Below are 17,252 nucleotides of genomic sequence, written 5' to 3'. Positions count from 1 at the left end.
CCACGAGTCCCTCCTGTTTATTTACTAGTAGTGGCTTCGCCTTCATTCTCCACATCTTTGTCTTGTATTTTTCCCCCCAGCCACTTGGTTCACTACGTCTGTTGTTTTTTTTTTCACACCAGGCAAACGTGGGGGAGTTCTTTTTCTCTGCGTTTACCAAACTGAGGTCGTTTTCTTAAAAAATAATTTCCCCGGGGGTTTCTTGCCAATCTTCTTCTTTATGCAATTCCATTGACAGATCCTAAATTTGGGCCCCCCCTTTCCGTGAATTCTGAGTTCTTTGTTCTTTATGCATGCGTTTCAGGTGCCTGGTTAAGAAATTTTCTTAAAAAAGTTATAAATAACTGGCATTATATTTTTTTTGATTATTGTCAGCCATTCCACATGCTAGCAAGTGATCCCTCCATTCCTCTTCAGATGGAAGGCGAGCCAAGCAAATTGAAAAAAATCCAGGCTTTCTTTGAGTCACTTTGGTCTTCGGCATATTCATCAAACGCACTGTGACATTTTGGTTAGATTAACCAAGGTTCTAGCCATAAGTGCTTTACTGCCGTTAAAACCCGTTTTGGTTGGCTCTATCAGAGAGGTCCTTGTCCCTTCCCCTGTAGGTGTCAACAACCGGCCAGAACAACTCATCTCACTTCTTGGGGGAATTGTTTTTTTTTCCCCAAACTAGCACTAAGCAACCTTTTTGGGCCCCTAAAACAGTTCATGTTCTACCCCAGACGCCAACATTTTAGTATGTGCTACATCCACTAAGCATTCCTTTTTAAGGAAATCCAAGCCTAGAATTCCATCTGCTTTAATGTTTGCCACGACAGCTTGGCAGTTAACCTAAAGGTTCCTACTTAATTACCAAGTAACCTCGTCCTTGTACTTTTAATGGAGTTCCGTCTGCAGCTACTATATTTGTGATATCCTTTCAAGGGGAATATTATCCAACTTTATCATTTCATCATATAATCTATCAGCAAAAATAGTAAGTGTTGCTCCAGTATCAACTAGTAGATTACAAGGAACACGGTTCACTTGAGCTTTTTTGAAAAGACCTGATTTTAGACCTGTATTTGATGCTTAACCGTTGCTGTACTAGACTTGGTATATCTCTTTTCTCTGGTGATGACCGTTCCCCAGTTTTCTTTTTTCTTCATATTTTGTCTGGTTCTTGGGACCTGGCCTGGATTAGATTTATTCTTTAAAAAGCAATCTTTGATTTTGTGTCCACGCCTCCCACAATGATGGCATTTATACGGAAAAGCAGGTTGTGATGGTTCAGCATTTTCGGTTGGTTTTTTTTTCCTTCTTTTTGAAAGGTTTTCAATTTTTCTCTCCAATTTTCTCAAAGATACATGTATCTCATCCCTAAGCTTCTGAAATTCTTCTCTTACACTTTCATCACCATACTTACATTTTTTGCCCTTAAACCCCGTGGCATTTCTAGCAAACCCAACATCATGCCTTCGTTGCCTTTCTGCTCTGCAAAATGCTTCAATTTCAACTGCTAGTCGCACTACATCATTTAGTGACTTTGGTCGACTCTGCTGATTCGTAGTCTCATGTCAAAATCTGTCAGGCATCGACAAACTGGTCTTTGGCGATCATTTCTGTTCTTCACGGGGGGCAGTTGGGTAGGCTAAGTGTGTTAATGGCGAATACTTTCACCTAACTCTGGCAGAGTTTCTGTTGGTTTTTCTTTTCTCCCTAGCATTGCTCAATAATTCAGTTTGGTTAGCCGGGGCGAACCTGGGCCCCTAAAGCATCGCACAAATCCTCATATGTACAGGCGGTACCTGGGCTATATTTCCTAGGACAGTCTGAGCCTGTCCTCTTAACGAAGCCGCCAAGTACAAACTTTTCTGTCGAGTGCTCCACATATTTATGTCACAACAGGCCTCAAAGTGTGCCTTGTAATCAATCCAAGATCCTACTCCATCATAAGTGGCTGGTTTCATCACTGTTTTGCCCATAGTATATTCTGCTGCTTTATTTGGTTGTCTAAACTGGGTGTTGGCTGTTGAACAGACATTGAGCCAGTCCTTGCATTTGGCTGTCTGACCATGTCACATTCGTACTTGTTGAAGGAGCTGCATATCAACTAAAACTCCAAGGCAATCCTGTTGTTGGACTAGATCTGGGAGGTTTTTGTAACCTTCCCCATAAATCATCTTTCTTGGTTTCCCAGACGTAGTAGTACTTCTATCTTTCAATTCTTCTTCATCATATAAGGCATACCTGGGCTTTCGGGACATAAAGTACCTATAGTTTTTCTGTGCCACCCCAGCACCCTTTTTCTGTCCAAGGTGTGTGTGTATTTAGATGTAAGTTCATCTAAACTAGATTCAAATGGCCTGTATCCAGTATCTTTTCCCGAATCTGGTATCTTTCCGGATTTGTAGACATCTTTGGTGTGTTTCATTCTATCTAAAGATTCCTTTAGCTTCTCTCGCATAGCTCTATATCACTTAGGTGGCCAAAAGGTAAGCTTCTTTATCAACATTTTACTTTTCTTCTGTATTCTTAAGGATTCCTCTATTTTAATAAAAACAAATACACTGAACCCAGATTAAAACCTTGTGACACTATACTTGCCCTGGTAAAACTGGACCTGGTAAAAGCACTTGGCTCTCTGTACCTGGTTATACTGGACCTGGTAAACTGTACTTTGTAAAATGTCCTTGGTAACACAGTACCGGGCTTGCGTACCTGATACCACTTAACTTGGTAAATAACGCTTAGTAAACTAGACCTGGTACCTAGTATTTTTGTCTCAACTTCTATCCCCTTCCCCGGTTTCCCCCAAAAAATGTAACGTGTACCCCTGCTTTTGGGGTTCTTATGGGGGATGAAATTTTCCTTTTACTCTAACTGAGTGACTCTATCTGGGGTTTTTGATTTATTCTTTTAAATATTTACAATATAACAATTTTTCTTTAACCTATCTGGGTTATTCTATTTTTTTTTAATCACAAAATAAAAACAAGCGTGGTAAAATTGTGACTTGGTAACAAAGCACCGTGACCTTGCCAAAGGTTCCTATTGATGGCGGATATTTAAATTCTTTTTGCAGACTACACCCCCCAGTATCTCGCCTAAATTTTCCCCGGGTTTTTTTCCCCACTGGTGCAATTTCTTTTACCTCGCCTTTTTCTTATACTTACCCTTCTTCCCACTGCTTCTTTTTGCAGCTCCGCATACAACAGACTGGCCCTGCAACTATTTTTTCTTTTTTTCACATTGGTAAAGAGTTGTCTTGGTCAAGGTCTACTAAAATGATAACGGTTGAATATTTTCCAATGCATGCACATACGTTTAAAAAAACATGTAAGAACATTTTTCAAATCATTCGACAAAGGTGTTTTAATTAATATGATAAATACTTATAGTTCTCAAATTTTCTAAGATATCGCCTTGTGTGGAGAAAAATCGGGTTATGTTCACCTGCACGTGATCTTCCTGGTGAAAATTACAACATGCATTTACTTCTTGTTACATTAGATTAAGAAGTAGTTTGGGGAAAAACCCCAACTGATTAAAGTATTTTGGAAATGTATTTTATTTGCACTCGATTTACACTCAAGGGGGTGGGGTGCATTTTTTTTCTGAATGTGAAATAAATAAAAAAAATAATACGGTACCTTTCAAAAAACACCCAAAAAATTGTGTAAAAAGATATACATGCATGCATGTATGTATTTGATTTCTATATATTATGTTTTATTACATATATTCTTATTTTTTTGTTGTGGTGAGGGGGGGGGGGGGGGCTATAACAGTATTAACAAGTTATCGATCTTTTCAACACATTACAAAAAAGAATGTCGGATGTACGTCTGTTCAATTAATGTAGCTTTTTAAGCTGAACTAGTGTTACTTTTCTTCCAGGAGGTTCTGGGTCTACAATAAATGAAAAAAATACCCCGGATTTAGATCTGGCATTGGTGTGGGTTAACAATTCTGTAATTCAGTTAGATCAGTTTCTGTACAGTTTTCTTGGCAAACGATTAAGCCAAATCAATTTTCGCCACGAATTCGGATAAAAAAAATTTTCCAAACTACTCTTCCTTCCTTTTTAAAAATAATTTTTACACTTAATATCATCATTGCATGTAATTTTTTGTCGTTGTTGAATAAAAAAGAGTCGTAAATCTGAATTTTAAACAACAGTCGCATGTTTTCTTTAGTTTAAATGAAAACTTAAATTGTACATGGAACAGAATAAACGTCACGTGTTGAGACATTTTGTGTATTTAATCAGAACACTCTTAGGTCGTTTTAATGTGTAATACATATGTAGTTTGACAACAATCAGAGTCAGATATGTTATAAAATAGACAATAAACATGGAGCCATGAAAGAAAATATAAAGTTAGTACAACGGAGAAAGTTCTGTGACATAACACAAAGCATGTAGTTGGGACGCAGTAGTGCGCGATATATTTTGATCAGAGTTTTTGTTGCAAAACAATGACGTCGCTTTTTCTATTGTGACGTAAAATTCTGTCAGTTTTTCATAAGGGGGGTTTTTGCTTGGAACGGCTCTTTAAATTTTTAAAATTTTCTTTCTGTCTCTGGGTATGAAGCAGATAACTACCTATATAGATATGATGAGCAAGGGACCTAATCTTGCAGAATTGTGAATTTCAAGGCCCCAGGGTCAGAGGTGGGGGGCTCTTTTTATATACTGGAAATGAATTAATTGTTTGAAATCTGGCCCTTTGTATTTATAAAACACTTATTTACTTTTTGATAGGAAATTTTTAAAAGGGTGCTTTTTAAACTTTTGTGCAACCTTGAGGGGCTTATGTCAGAGTGTTAGGGGCACTACTGATTATTGATGAATATTACTGATTGTTGGAGTGCATTTTTTTTCCCCCTACCCTGCATAGGGGTTTCAGTAACCAAGCTAAGCAACTGCTAAGTTTATTGTTATGATGATCAATGATGCTCTTTCAAAATTGTGAATGCCATATAGCATCTGGCTTAAAACATGTTATTGAATCAATACACTGTAACTGGAAAGATGTTGCATAATGCTCAGGTGACCTATAAGGCACGTGGGCCTCTTGTTTATTTATTATTCTTATTAATAAGCAGCTTTCTATTGTAAGATTTTGGGAAATTTTTTTTTTCTTTCAAATAAAAGGAGTATATACATGCGTTTTTATTATAGAGTTATAAATTTCCATTTAACTTTTAGGTGTTTGTACTACATTTTTCTTTTATTCTAGAAATAATTTAGAATTATGATCGGTATAGATCACAGACACACAAAAAAAACTTGATGCACAGCTAAGTCCTTCAGTTGGACCAAATTCCTTTCACTTCCTTCGTCCCCCCCCCTTTTCCCAGTTTTCCATTTTGATTTATTATGTAGTGAAACTTTCTTTTTCTAGCATTACATAACTATATTAAAGGGATTTTTGAATTTTGTATTATCAAAATTCTTTTGATTAATTTTCCTGAAGATATTTTTGTTTTTAATTTTGATGTAAAATTGTAAAATAAAATTGATATTAGAGAAATTCAATTTAAATTTACTTAAAAACATTTAATTTATGATTCAAGTGACTGAAACAGATCTTGTTAAAGAACGTTTATAATGTCCATGTACATGTATAGGCATTAAATTTTTTTCCCTGCAAACATAGGTAAGCTCAATACAAATAAATTATACGCTCACTCTTCAATGTTATGAAATAGAGCGAAGCACTGTTTTCTGCACAAATGTACTTCACACAGTCCACACCCGAATGATGTATCCTTATTTTTTTGGGGAAGCTTTGGAAGTTTTTGCAATACGATTGTTTACAGGACAGTCTTATTAATTTATGAGTTGTAGAATTTTCAGACAGTAGTTGCCTGGCATCTGTCTTCGGCGGGTCCTGATAGTTCCTATCAGGAATTTAGCTAGGGCGAGGAGGTAGTGGGTCTGTACTTCTTTGGCAGATTCACACTCTCCTTCAAAATAATAAACGTTTTTTTTACTGGGTCTCCAACGGAATATTTTGAACGTAACTGGCCAAAAATCCCCCAAACCCCTCGAAAAAAGGCCTGTAATGACCAACACTTTGCTGTCGAAACAGTAATAGGTCCCATCTTTAAGCCGCCGACACGCATTGGCACTCATTTCTACTGTTGAAGCCGTGGTGGATGGTATATTTTCAGAGTGAGGGTCCATCCAGACTGTGGCACTGACCATCTTGACTGACATTCATTCAGAAATAAAATATTCATACATCAGTATTTTGGTGCAAACTCCTAAATATAAATTTATTACATTATGAATAAAGATTTTTCCTATATATTCCTAGGTAAAACTTAGGTCGACCTTTTTGGGCCCCCCCATAGCCCGGTGGATCATGATTTGAACAAATTTAAAAACTGCTCTACCTGAGGATGATTCCACATGAGTTTCATCTTTCCTGGCCCAAGGTTCTGGGAAGAAAAATTTTTAAAGCTTTTTCCCATAATTTCCAAATAAAAATTTTGGGTCGGACATTTTGGCCCCACCCTTGCCCCAGGGATCATGATTTGAAAAAATTTAAATCTCTACCTGAGGATGATTCAACATGAGTTTCATCTTTCCTGGCCCAGTGGTTAAAGATTTTTCCTATATATTCCTATGTAAAAATTAGGTCGGCCATTTTGGCCCCACCCTAGCCCGGTGGATCATGATTTGAACAAACTTAAATCTGCTCGACCTGAGGATGATTCCACATGAGTCTCATCTTTCCTGGCCCAGTGGTTCTTGAGAAGAAGATTTTTAAAGATTTTTTCTATATACTCCTATGTAAAACTTGGGTCGGCCCTTTTGGCCCCACCCTTGCCCCCGGGGTCATGATTTGAACAAACCTGAATCCACACTACCTGAGGGTAAATTCCCCATAAGTTTCATCTTTCCTGGCCCAGTGGTTAAAGATTTTTCCTTTTTTCCTATGTAAAAATTAGGTCGGCCATTTTGGCCCCACCCCTAGCCCGGTGGATCATGATTTGAACAAACTTAAATCTGCTCGACCTGAGGATGATTCCACATGAGTTTCATCTTTCCTGGCCCAGTGGTTCTTGAGAAAAAGATTTTTAAAGATTTTTTTTTATATATTCCTTTTAAAACTTGGTCGGGCCCCTTTTTGGGCCCCCCCCTTGCCCCAGGGGTAAAAATTTGAACAAACCTGAATCCACACTACCTGAGGTGATTCCACAAAATTTCATCTTTCCTGGCCCAGTGGTTTGGGGGTAGAAGTTTTTTTCAAAATGCCATTAATTCTTAACAAATTCATGATTATCCCCCCCTTAAAAGGGTGTGGCCCTTCATTTGAACAAACTTGAATACCCTTCACCAAAGGATACTTTGTGCTAAGTTTGGTTGAAATTGGCCCAGTGGTTCTTGAGAAGAAGATAAAAATGTGAAAAGTTTACGACGACAACGACGACAGACAACGGACAAATTTTGATCAGAAAAGTCACTTGAGCCTTGGGTCAGGTGAGCTAAAATGCAAGTTAGGTGAAAAAATTAGATAAGTACGTTTTTTTTTCAGTGTGCCAATTTATGCAAAAAAAAACTTGAAATATAAAAACAGTTAAATCTGCAAACACGTTTTGAAATTATTATAAGATGAATGGCACGAAAAAAAAACCCAACGTTTTAATTTTTAGCCCCCTCTTTCAATGGTGCATATCGAGAAAACGCCTCGAACGCTGTAAACGTTTATGAACCTGGTAATAAGGTTACTGCATTGGGTTTAAAATGTGCACAAGCCATGTGATATACACCCTGAATTCTTATTATTTAAATATGCATAAAAAAAAAAAAATAAACTCCGGAAAAGCTCAATAGTAAACACGCTGTCACTACTCCGTACAGACAAGCACGTCGATACACCTAGTCCGTGCTGATCAGATTTTGGTCAGGGAAATATCACAAGTGGGAAAAAGAAGTCATTTGGTTTTTGCGCAGCTGAAAAGGGGGGGGGGGGGGTAACTGCTGTTCATAAGCTATAAATTTTTTAAATTTTCTATCTACATGTAGTTCTAATATACATTCTATACAAAGTCATGTATTTAGTCTGCAGTTGGTTTGCGTCGCAAAAAATTTTTTTTTTCATGCAGTTATATTTACATCCACTGAATATTTTGTTCTTTATTTTGTTCTTTATTTCTTTGAAATCCCATTGAGATTATCCCTGCATAAACTACATTAGGCATATCACCTGAAAAGATTGCTGTTCCCTCAATGAAACTTACAAAGATGTTCGCAACATTAACACAATAATTTATATTTTTTAAACCTACTTAAAATGATAATTTAAACAGATAAAAATATAAACAATAAAATGTCTTTTTTTGTTTGTTGTTACTGGAATGAACGATTGCAGCTGCTTTCCCTTCATTCCAGTAACAACAAACAAAGAAAGTATTTTATTGTTGAAGTAACTGATTATTTTAAATGTTTTCTAAATCTAAACCAAGTACTAGTTATTTGATGTACGGTAATTATTTACTTCAAATCTTGAAAACAATTAAGGGATTTATTTTACAATTCGCCTCTATCAAATTGGGGAAATTCGGAACATGTCGTACAAGATCGGAAAACTAAACATACCTTATAATTTTTTTTAAATTAAAAAAAAAAAACATTATTTATTTTTTTTTTAGTAAAAGTTAAAACGATTGAATATGAATAAAATATAACCCCAAAGCTTTAAATCTAAAAATAACGCGTACGAGAATTCTCGAGACTGCCCAAATTCCCCTCATGGCGCCAGTTAAAATAAGACGGAACAAACCGGGGGGGTTCAAAAATTAGCCGGGAATAAAGCCAAAAGTCAGTGAAAACAAAAAAAAAAATGTGATCGAAGAACATAATTATGCATCAGAACATATCTGTAAATTTTTAAAGGGTGTGATGTATGCTGTCCAGGGCTAAGTAAGTTGGATGCAGCGAAGAAAATCATCACGCACGGTTTGAAACTAAAAGGAAGACGTATTGTAGAATTTAACATACTCATTGAAGGTCTTGCGAACTGTAATAAATGTTTTTGTGGTCCTTTATTTCTTTCCCCCCCCAAAAAGTAAAAACAGAAATGAAAGTGGGACTTTCCGGGTATTTATATGTGCAATGCACCTACTGCGGAAATGTAAACAAAGTACCCTATGGGAAAAAAAAAGAAGAAAGTAAAAGGCAAAAGAGGAATGCCCAGCTTCTGCGTGAATACCAAACTCGGTTTGTTTATAAAATTAAACAAAATAAGGCAAGTCTCTTGAGATATATAAAACTTCTATGTAGATAGATGGATTTCTAAAAATTTATGAATTTGTTTTTGCTAGCAATGATTGATTCAGTTGGTGGTCCACAGAAAGGGTGAACAATTTTCTTGCCACACTCAATCTGCCAACAATTAATAATAAAAACCTTAAAGTAAGGAGGCAGAGCTGGTGAGATGATTGAGAAATTTCCCGTGGAAAAAAAAGAGGAATGAAAGTCAGAAAGCATTCAGAGAGGAAATGAGGTATGTATACCTGTATGTAATATTATTTCGTACTCGTATAAAGCGTACTTTTGAATTTTGTATTCCTAATATTAATTTTTTTGTTGACTTTTTTAGAATTCATAATGTTTGGTTAATTTCTGAGAAGTTGCAGCACAGGAGATGAGTTCAAATGCAGATTCCTATGATAAAGAACTTGGTGTCGCAATAATTGAAGATGAATTTGAAGGGTAAATATTTGAAGTTTGAAAACCTTTTTATATTTGATTAAAAAATAAAGAATGTTTCCTAAGATTCAATTTATTTTTAAAATCAATATCTTGTGTTTTTTTTTAGAGATCCATCACTCATTGAAAAATGCAATTTTGGACATTTTTTTACTGGCGGAGAGGTAAATAAATAAAAATTTGTGTATTATTGTGTACTATTTTAGCTAATAGTCACATACATCGAGAACCTGTGTGATATGTCAGTTGTCACCCTGCTTTCAGTAATAGTTCATCCCCTCAAATTCCTGCCAAACCAATGCCAGTAGTGAAAAAAGTTGATGTTGACAGAACTGTATCCACGAAAACAAAAAAGAAAATTATAGTCCCTTCAAAGACTCGATCAGGAATGACAGTAGCAGCTGATCATGCTTGGCAAAAAAAGAAGTTATGACAGCTTAAAAAGGTATTTTGTTGAAACTGTTCCCGCATTTTCACAATTAATTATAATGCTTATTTAGATATGGGCTGTAACAAAATCATGTATTTATTTGTAACAGGACATACTTACCTGATAAGTAAAAGGAACAAAGTATTAAAGACAGTTATCAAGCATCGATCATGTGCAACATGCAAATGGTGGAAAAGAAAAAGGCCAGGTCAGAGAATGAGGTCTCACAGATGTGTTTGGGAAAAACCGAGGCAGTGCTAAGATGATGGAGAGTGAGGCTGGACTGTTTCACTGAAAGAAATGACCAGTCAAGGTACACCAGTTGAGATTATTGAAGGTGGAAAGGGGATAACACTCTTATCGCCCGCTAAAGAGTCAGTGTGGTCTGCAGTTTGAAAAGACTTGACAAAAATCATTGTGTAAAAAATATTATAAAAACTTTTTATGAACTTCGCAATTTCGAAAGTGGTCAAAATTTCCAATCAGGTCATACAGCATTTGGCAAAGTGTTTGTGTATTGTTATGAATTTTTTTTTGTTTTAGAAATAGGACTTTCTGTAAATGATGAAGATATAGAAAGTATCCCTGAGCCTTACCAAAACCCAGCTTTTGCTCTTCCACAAAATTGAAGCACTGCCCTTCACCAAATGTTGTCATTTTAGATCTGGAAACCACTGGCCTGAGTAATATTTTTTTTTAAATATTTATTTTAAAAATTTTATGCAATCAAATAAGATTACTCCATTAAAATTTGCATCCATATTTTTTTCAGTTCAGCATGGCATTATGCCCCACATCACCCAGATTGCTGCTGTAAATAGGAATACAAAAGGGGCAGTTCTCCAGATATGTGGCTCCAGACCTGCCCATTACACCAATGGCGGAAAAGGTCACTAACATAACCTGGAGTGGTGGAGTTCTATGTTACCATGGTGAGCCAGTTGATTTTGTGAGAATAAAATGGCACTGGAGGGTTTTTTGGAGTGGTTAAAAAATTCCCCCGCATACTAATGGTGGCACACAATGGCCAACATTTGATTTTCAGTATTATGCAAAGCATTTCATAGATGTGGTTTACAAGGAGATTTTGCTCTAAAGTTGCAGCATGTTGTGACTACTTACTCTTTTCAGACAAAAGTACCCAAAACTTGATAAGTATAAGCAAGAGTTTCTGGCACAGTATTTTTGTGGTCATGCTTACAATGCCCATAATGCTCTTGATGATGTTGCAATGCTAGATGAAATTATTGAAGCTGGATTGTCTTGTTTCAATTTTATAAAACATTCGTATGATACAGAATGCCAATTTATTCAAGAAGAATTTAATTTCTGTAAATAAAAAAATGTTGCTTTTTCGTCCTCTTATTGGTGAAAAAATAATGAAGTCATGCACGGTAGAATTTGCTGGATCTGGACTGAATTGGGACACTTGAGACTGATATTCAAGAGAAGTGGTAAAGATGGATGGTTAATGTGTTTTCCATGAAAAATAGCTTAGGGAAACCAAGAGTCACATCAGATAAAAAATTTAGGAGAATGTATTCCAAAACTATGTGCATATTTTAGCAAATGATATGTTATTATGTGTAAAATTGTATAATAACTAATGTCCATTCAAGCAATACAAACTGGGAACAGAGCAAACATTTATATATTTATATTTGAGACAGATATTTCTATGGTTTATTAGTTGAAAATTTTAGTGAAATACATTTAGTGTTATGAAAATGTATAGATTAAACACAAAGTTAAAAATATTTTTTGCATTGCATGTATTTATATATAAATATAAAAAACAACAGGTATTTAATTTGACTTTTATTGTTTTTAATACATTTCTGTCATTTTATGAATTTTATGCATCTGATTTTGCAAATTTTGAAAACATCCAGAGTTATCTGTCCTTATGAGTTATCGCCCTTGATGCCTAGTTTTTTTATCCCCCATGGGGTGATCATCAAAACTAATAAAAATATCATATGCTTTCCATGTATCAATTTTTATTGAAATTTGGATCGGATACCTTAATTATAATACAATTTTTCTGTGAAATAGATTTCTTTAACACACGAAGAAATGCCATCCCCTGTTCAGACTGACATTAAGGCATTTGATTTTTTAGGCGGGGCGGGGGGGGGGGGGGTTGCAAATATTAAAATTAAAATATTTTTTGGAAGACAAACATCTCTGCCGAATTAATTTTGTCAAACATTTTCAAAGTGTCAAAGTTTTTGTCAAAGTCTTTCAAAGTGTCAAAATTTTCGCAAAAATTTTTAGCTCACTTGAGCTGAAAGCTCATGTGAGCTTTTCTGATCACCCGGTGTCCGTCGTCCGTCCGTCCGCCCGTCTGTAAACTTTTCACATTTTCAACTTCTTCTCAAGAACCACTGGGCCAATTTTTACCAAACTTGGTACAAAGCATCCTTGGGTAAAGGGGAATTAAAATTGTTTAAAAAAAGGGCCAAGACCCCTTCCCAAGGGGGGATAATAAGAAAATAGGGTGGGGTCATTAAAAAATCTTCTTCTCAAGAACCACTGGGACAGAAAAGCTAAGTTTATGGGAACACCTGGGAATGTAGATATTAAATTGTTAAAATCATGACCCCCGGGGGGAGGGCGGGGCCACAATAGGGAATCCAAGTTTTACATAGAAATATATAGAACAATACTTTAAAAATCTTCTTCTCAAGAACCACCGGTCCAGGAAAGCTGAAACTTATGTGGAAGCTCCTTGGGTAGTGTAGATATTAAATTGTAAAAATCATGCCCCCCAGGGGGGGGCGGGGCCACAAAGGGAATCCAAGTTTTACCTAGAAATATATAGAATAAATCTTTAAAAATCTTCTTCTCAAGAACCACGGGTCCAGGAAAGCTAAATTATGTGGGAGCATCCTTGGGTAGTGTAGATATTAATTTTTTAAAATCATGACCCCCAGGGGTAGGGGGGGGCCACAAAGGAATCAAGTTTTACATAGAAATATACAGAACAAATCTTTTATTAATTTTTTTTTTCAAAACCCACTGGGCCAGGAAAGCTAAACTTAAGGGAAGATCCTTGGGTAGTGTTGATTTTAAATTTAAAATCATGACCCCCGGGGGAAAGGGGGGCCAAATAAATAAGTTTTATATAAAAATATATAGAACCAATCTTTAAAAATCTTCTTCTCAAGAACCACTGGGCCAGGAAAGCTGAAATTATGTGGAAGAATTTCCTTTGGGTTGTGTAGATTTAAATTTTAAAATCATGACCCCCGGGGGTAGGGCGGGGCCACAATGGGGAACCCAATTTTACATAAAATATATAGAACAAATTTTTTAAAAAACTTTTTTTCAAGAACCACTAGGCCAGGAAAGCTGAAACTTATGTGGGAGCACCCTTTTGGGTAGTGTAGATGTTAAATTGCTAAAATCATGCCCCCCGGGGGTAGGGCAGGGCCACAATAGGGAATCCAAGTTTTACATAGAAATATATAGAACAAATCTTTAAAAATCTTCTTCTCAAGAACCACTAGGCCAGGAAAGCTGAAACTTATGGGGGAGCATCCTTTGGTAGTGTAGATGTTAAATTGCTAAAATCATGACCCCCGGGGGTAGGGCAGGGCCACAATTGGGAATCCAAGTTTTACATAGAGATTTATTGAACAAATCTTTTAAAATCTTCTTTTCAAGAACCACTAGGCCAGGAAAGCTGAAACTTATGTGGAAGCATCCTTAGTAGTGTTGATATTAAATTGTTAAAATCATAACCTTCGGGCTTAGGGCGGGGCCACAATGGGGAATCAAAGTTTTACATAGAAATATATATAGAACAAATTTTTAAAAAAAGATCTGCATCACCCAAGTTACTCAGGTGAGCGATGGGGCCCCATGGGCCTCTTGTTTAATTTTTGAAGTTTTCGCCAAAGTTCTTCAAAGTATCAGAATTTTCGATAAAGTTTTTCAAAGTATCAAACTTTTCGAAAATTTTTTCAAATCATCTCAAGATTTCGATAAAGTTTTTAGGACCTAGAAACTCAGGTGACATATTGCTATCCGTTTTGTCCGTCGTCGTGCGTCGTGTGTCGTGTGTTAACATTTGAACATTTTCAGCTTCTTCTCTGCAACCACTGAACCAATTTCAACCAAATTTGGCACAAAGCATCTACAGGTAAAGGGGAACAAAAATTGTGAATTCCATGATCCCTGCCCCCCTGGGGGCCCAGGGGTGGGGCCCAAAAACCCCCAAAATTAATGCAACTTTAAAAATCTTCTTCTTTACTCCCGGACATAAGAGTCAAACTATTTGCATGGTTGTAATCAGCATTGAGTCCTCTACCAAAATTGTGAAATTCATGGCCCTGGGGTCAGGGGTTCTAGTGCTAGGGCGGGGTAAATAAGTATTAGTGAAAATGCATTATTTCTTTGAAAAATTTTTCTCTGCTCCTGGGTATTAAATAAACCAACTAAGTACATATTTGATGACAAGAGTGCCTCTACCAGATTTGTGAATTTTTTGGCCCGGGTAGGGGTTCTGGTGTTAAGGTGGGGCTCTATTGATTATATAGTAAAAATACATGATTTCTTTTAAAATCTTCTTCTCGGCCCCTGGGTATTAAATAAACCAAGAAGTAAATAGTTATATGAGAAGAGTGCCTCTACCAAAATTGTGAATTTTATGGCCCCAGGGCAAGGGTTCTGGTGGGGGGGGGGGGCTATTGAATTACATGAATTCTTTAAAAATCTTCTTCTCTGCTTATGCCGTTAAACAAACTGAAGTTCTGCTTGACAAAGTTGTTTATTGCTCCTCCAGTGAGGGAAAAAACTGTAAAATTACAAAAAGAACAAAGAAAAATGAATAAAAAAACCAACCCAAAATTCACGCAATGTCAAATATAAAAAATTAAAAAAATTTTTAGGTTTAAAACAAAATACGGGAAAATATTCAAAGATTATAATTACTTTTTTGTTAAACAAAAAAAATGTGATTAAATTGTAAATATGCTGATAAAAGACAAAATTGAAAATGAAAGAAAATGTTTAACATTATCCCAAATTGACGTATAGACAAAAAACTTGAGCAAAAAATGATTTAAAAATAGAAAAAATTGAAGGGTTTAAAAATTGACAATCTAAGATTTTTAAAAGTTTTAAATGCTTATAAAATACTTACTTCATAGTGGTAAAATACACCAAACATGAATTGTGCAAAAATTCCAGACATGAAACAAGGAAGAACTATAAAAAATTCAAACCAACCCAGAAAAACAATTCCGCATTCACCACACCCCCCCTTCCAATTTTCACAAAAATTGCCATTTTTAAATAAAGACTTACACATAATTCAAAGGCATTTGCTTTTGTATCCAAAAAATACATTTGGTTTATGTTGTAAACACAAAAATACAAATGTTGTAACAAGGATTATAGTTCATTTGTCTACTGTGTTACAAATAAATGTATCTTTACCTCAAAATAAAAGCTTTGGAAATTTCTGAACACATATTGGCATACAAAAATGCACAATAGGCCGCACAACAAATACATCACTCACAATAATAAATGAATCAGTTCTTATTGGTCTCACATATGAAGTACAAATTCGTCAGAACAATGGTGACCTTGACCTTTCGAATGAAATCGTCCTTGTCGGGAAATTTCGTCGATGACCCCAACCGGCCACTTTCATGAGAACTGTCGTCCTTGACTAGCACCACATCACCGCCCTTTGAAAGGTCCTGGCAACTGCCATTTCCTGCGAGTTTGAACAGTGAATGTACTCACTGCCATCTAGCCAGAAGTCATCCCCAGTTTTTGAACCAACTTCCACTGACTTCTATAGCACTTATCTCCAAATCCGTAACGTTCATGGGTGTAGAGAAGTTATGTCCTTTCTGTGTAAGGATCATGGAGGGAAAAAACAGATGGGTTTCCCGGATCACGGAAAATGGGTAACAAAGGGCGAGTATTCATGATGCCTCACCTCACTCATGAAGGTATTTAGAACATCAAAGTTTAAGTCCTTTGGTCTGTTCTTCAACAGCAAAGCATCCAGTATACGAGACGGGAACCTATCAGGCTTCCCAGGCACCTCCAAAATGATGAGCATAGGGCGGGTTGAAAACCCGGGTAATCCACACTTTGTAGATAGTCATGGACTGTCCCACTTTCATCAAAAGTTGCACTTATCCCTAGCTCCTTCATTGCCCAAATAAAGTTCGTCCCCCTTTCCCAACAAACTGGCGTACAGGGCCACGAATGCCATGAATGTCTGGGCATTGATGAAAGCTTCACTACTCATATCTCCAACCAATTCCATGTGTACTGCTCTTGACACTAGGCAGGTGAAAAGAATGGCCCAATACTTGGATGTAGTTCTAACACCTCTGGTAGTTTTCTTTATAACGACTGGCCATGGCCCAAAAGGTGTCTATCCCTACGAAATAAATGGAGGCCCAGGCTCAACTCTCTCTAGGGGAAGGTCAGCCTTTTTTTGTCCACCTAGATTCCCACGCAATTTCTTGCACAAAACGCATGACCTAATCAGAGAATTTACAAGTCTGCGGAATCCAACAACCCAGAAACCTGCACTTTATGGCTCCTTCCGTCATGTGCCCCCCCTGATGATGAACTTCTTCATGATAGTGACGTACTAACAATGTAGAAACAGGTTTGTCCTTGGGAAAAAATAGGTTGTGTAGTTACGTCAGAAATTTCATATGTTTGACTCACCGCCCACACGCAGGATGCCTTTTGGTCTAACACTGGGTTAAGGGGAATCAAAGAGCTGTTCCGTGGTGGGTGTTTTCCTCCTTTGATTGCAAGGATCTCCGATGAATATCTGTCATATTGGGTCTGCTTAATAAAAAATGTTCAGCATCTTCTTTTAGGGCGACTGTATTTGGTTTGTCATTTTTGGTTTACTAAAAGTCCTTTGAGGCGCACAATAGCACGTCCCAAACTTGCCCATGTAGAAAATTTTTCAAAGCGTTCACACCATGTAGCATATTTCTGGGTTAAAAGAATCTGATCCCTTGGAAATGACTGCACTTTGAACAAGTCCCTGTTTCAACTTCCTAATCAAGGTCATAGGTTGGAGGTTGATCTGCACATTGTTCGCTATTTCTCAGGAAA

General features: G+C 36.6%; 2 pseudogenes; both read left to right on the top strand.

Moving 5' to 3' along the window:
* Nucleotides 1-9,150: 9,150 nt before the first annotated feature.
* On the top strand, nt 9,151-10,145 carry LOC134240999 (uncharacterized; annotated as a pseudogene).
* A 297-nt stretch (nt 10,146-10,442) lies between these two features.
* LOC134240998 (uncharacterized) lies at nt 10,443-11,514 on the top strand (annotated as a pseudogene).
* The last annotated feature ends 5,738 nt before the right edge of the window (nt 11,515-17,252 follow it).

The sequence above is a fragment of the Saccostrea cucullata genome, unplaced genomic scaffold, assembly GCF_032062105.1.
Source record: "Saccostrea cucullata isolate Sc308-1 unplaced genomic scaffold, CSIRO_AGI_Scuc_v1 ctg3078, whole genome shotgun sequence".
Classification (NCBI taxonomy): Eukaryota; Metazoa; Mollusca; class Bivalvia; order Ostreida; family Ostreidae; genus Saccostrea; species Saccostrea cuccullata.
This window is presented reverse-complemented; position numbering and strand designations above follow the sequence as displayed.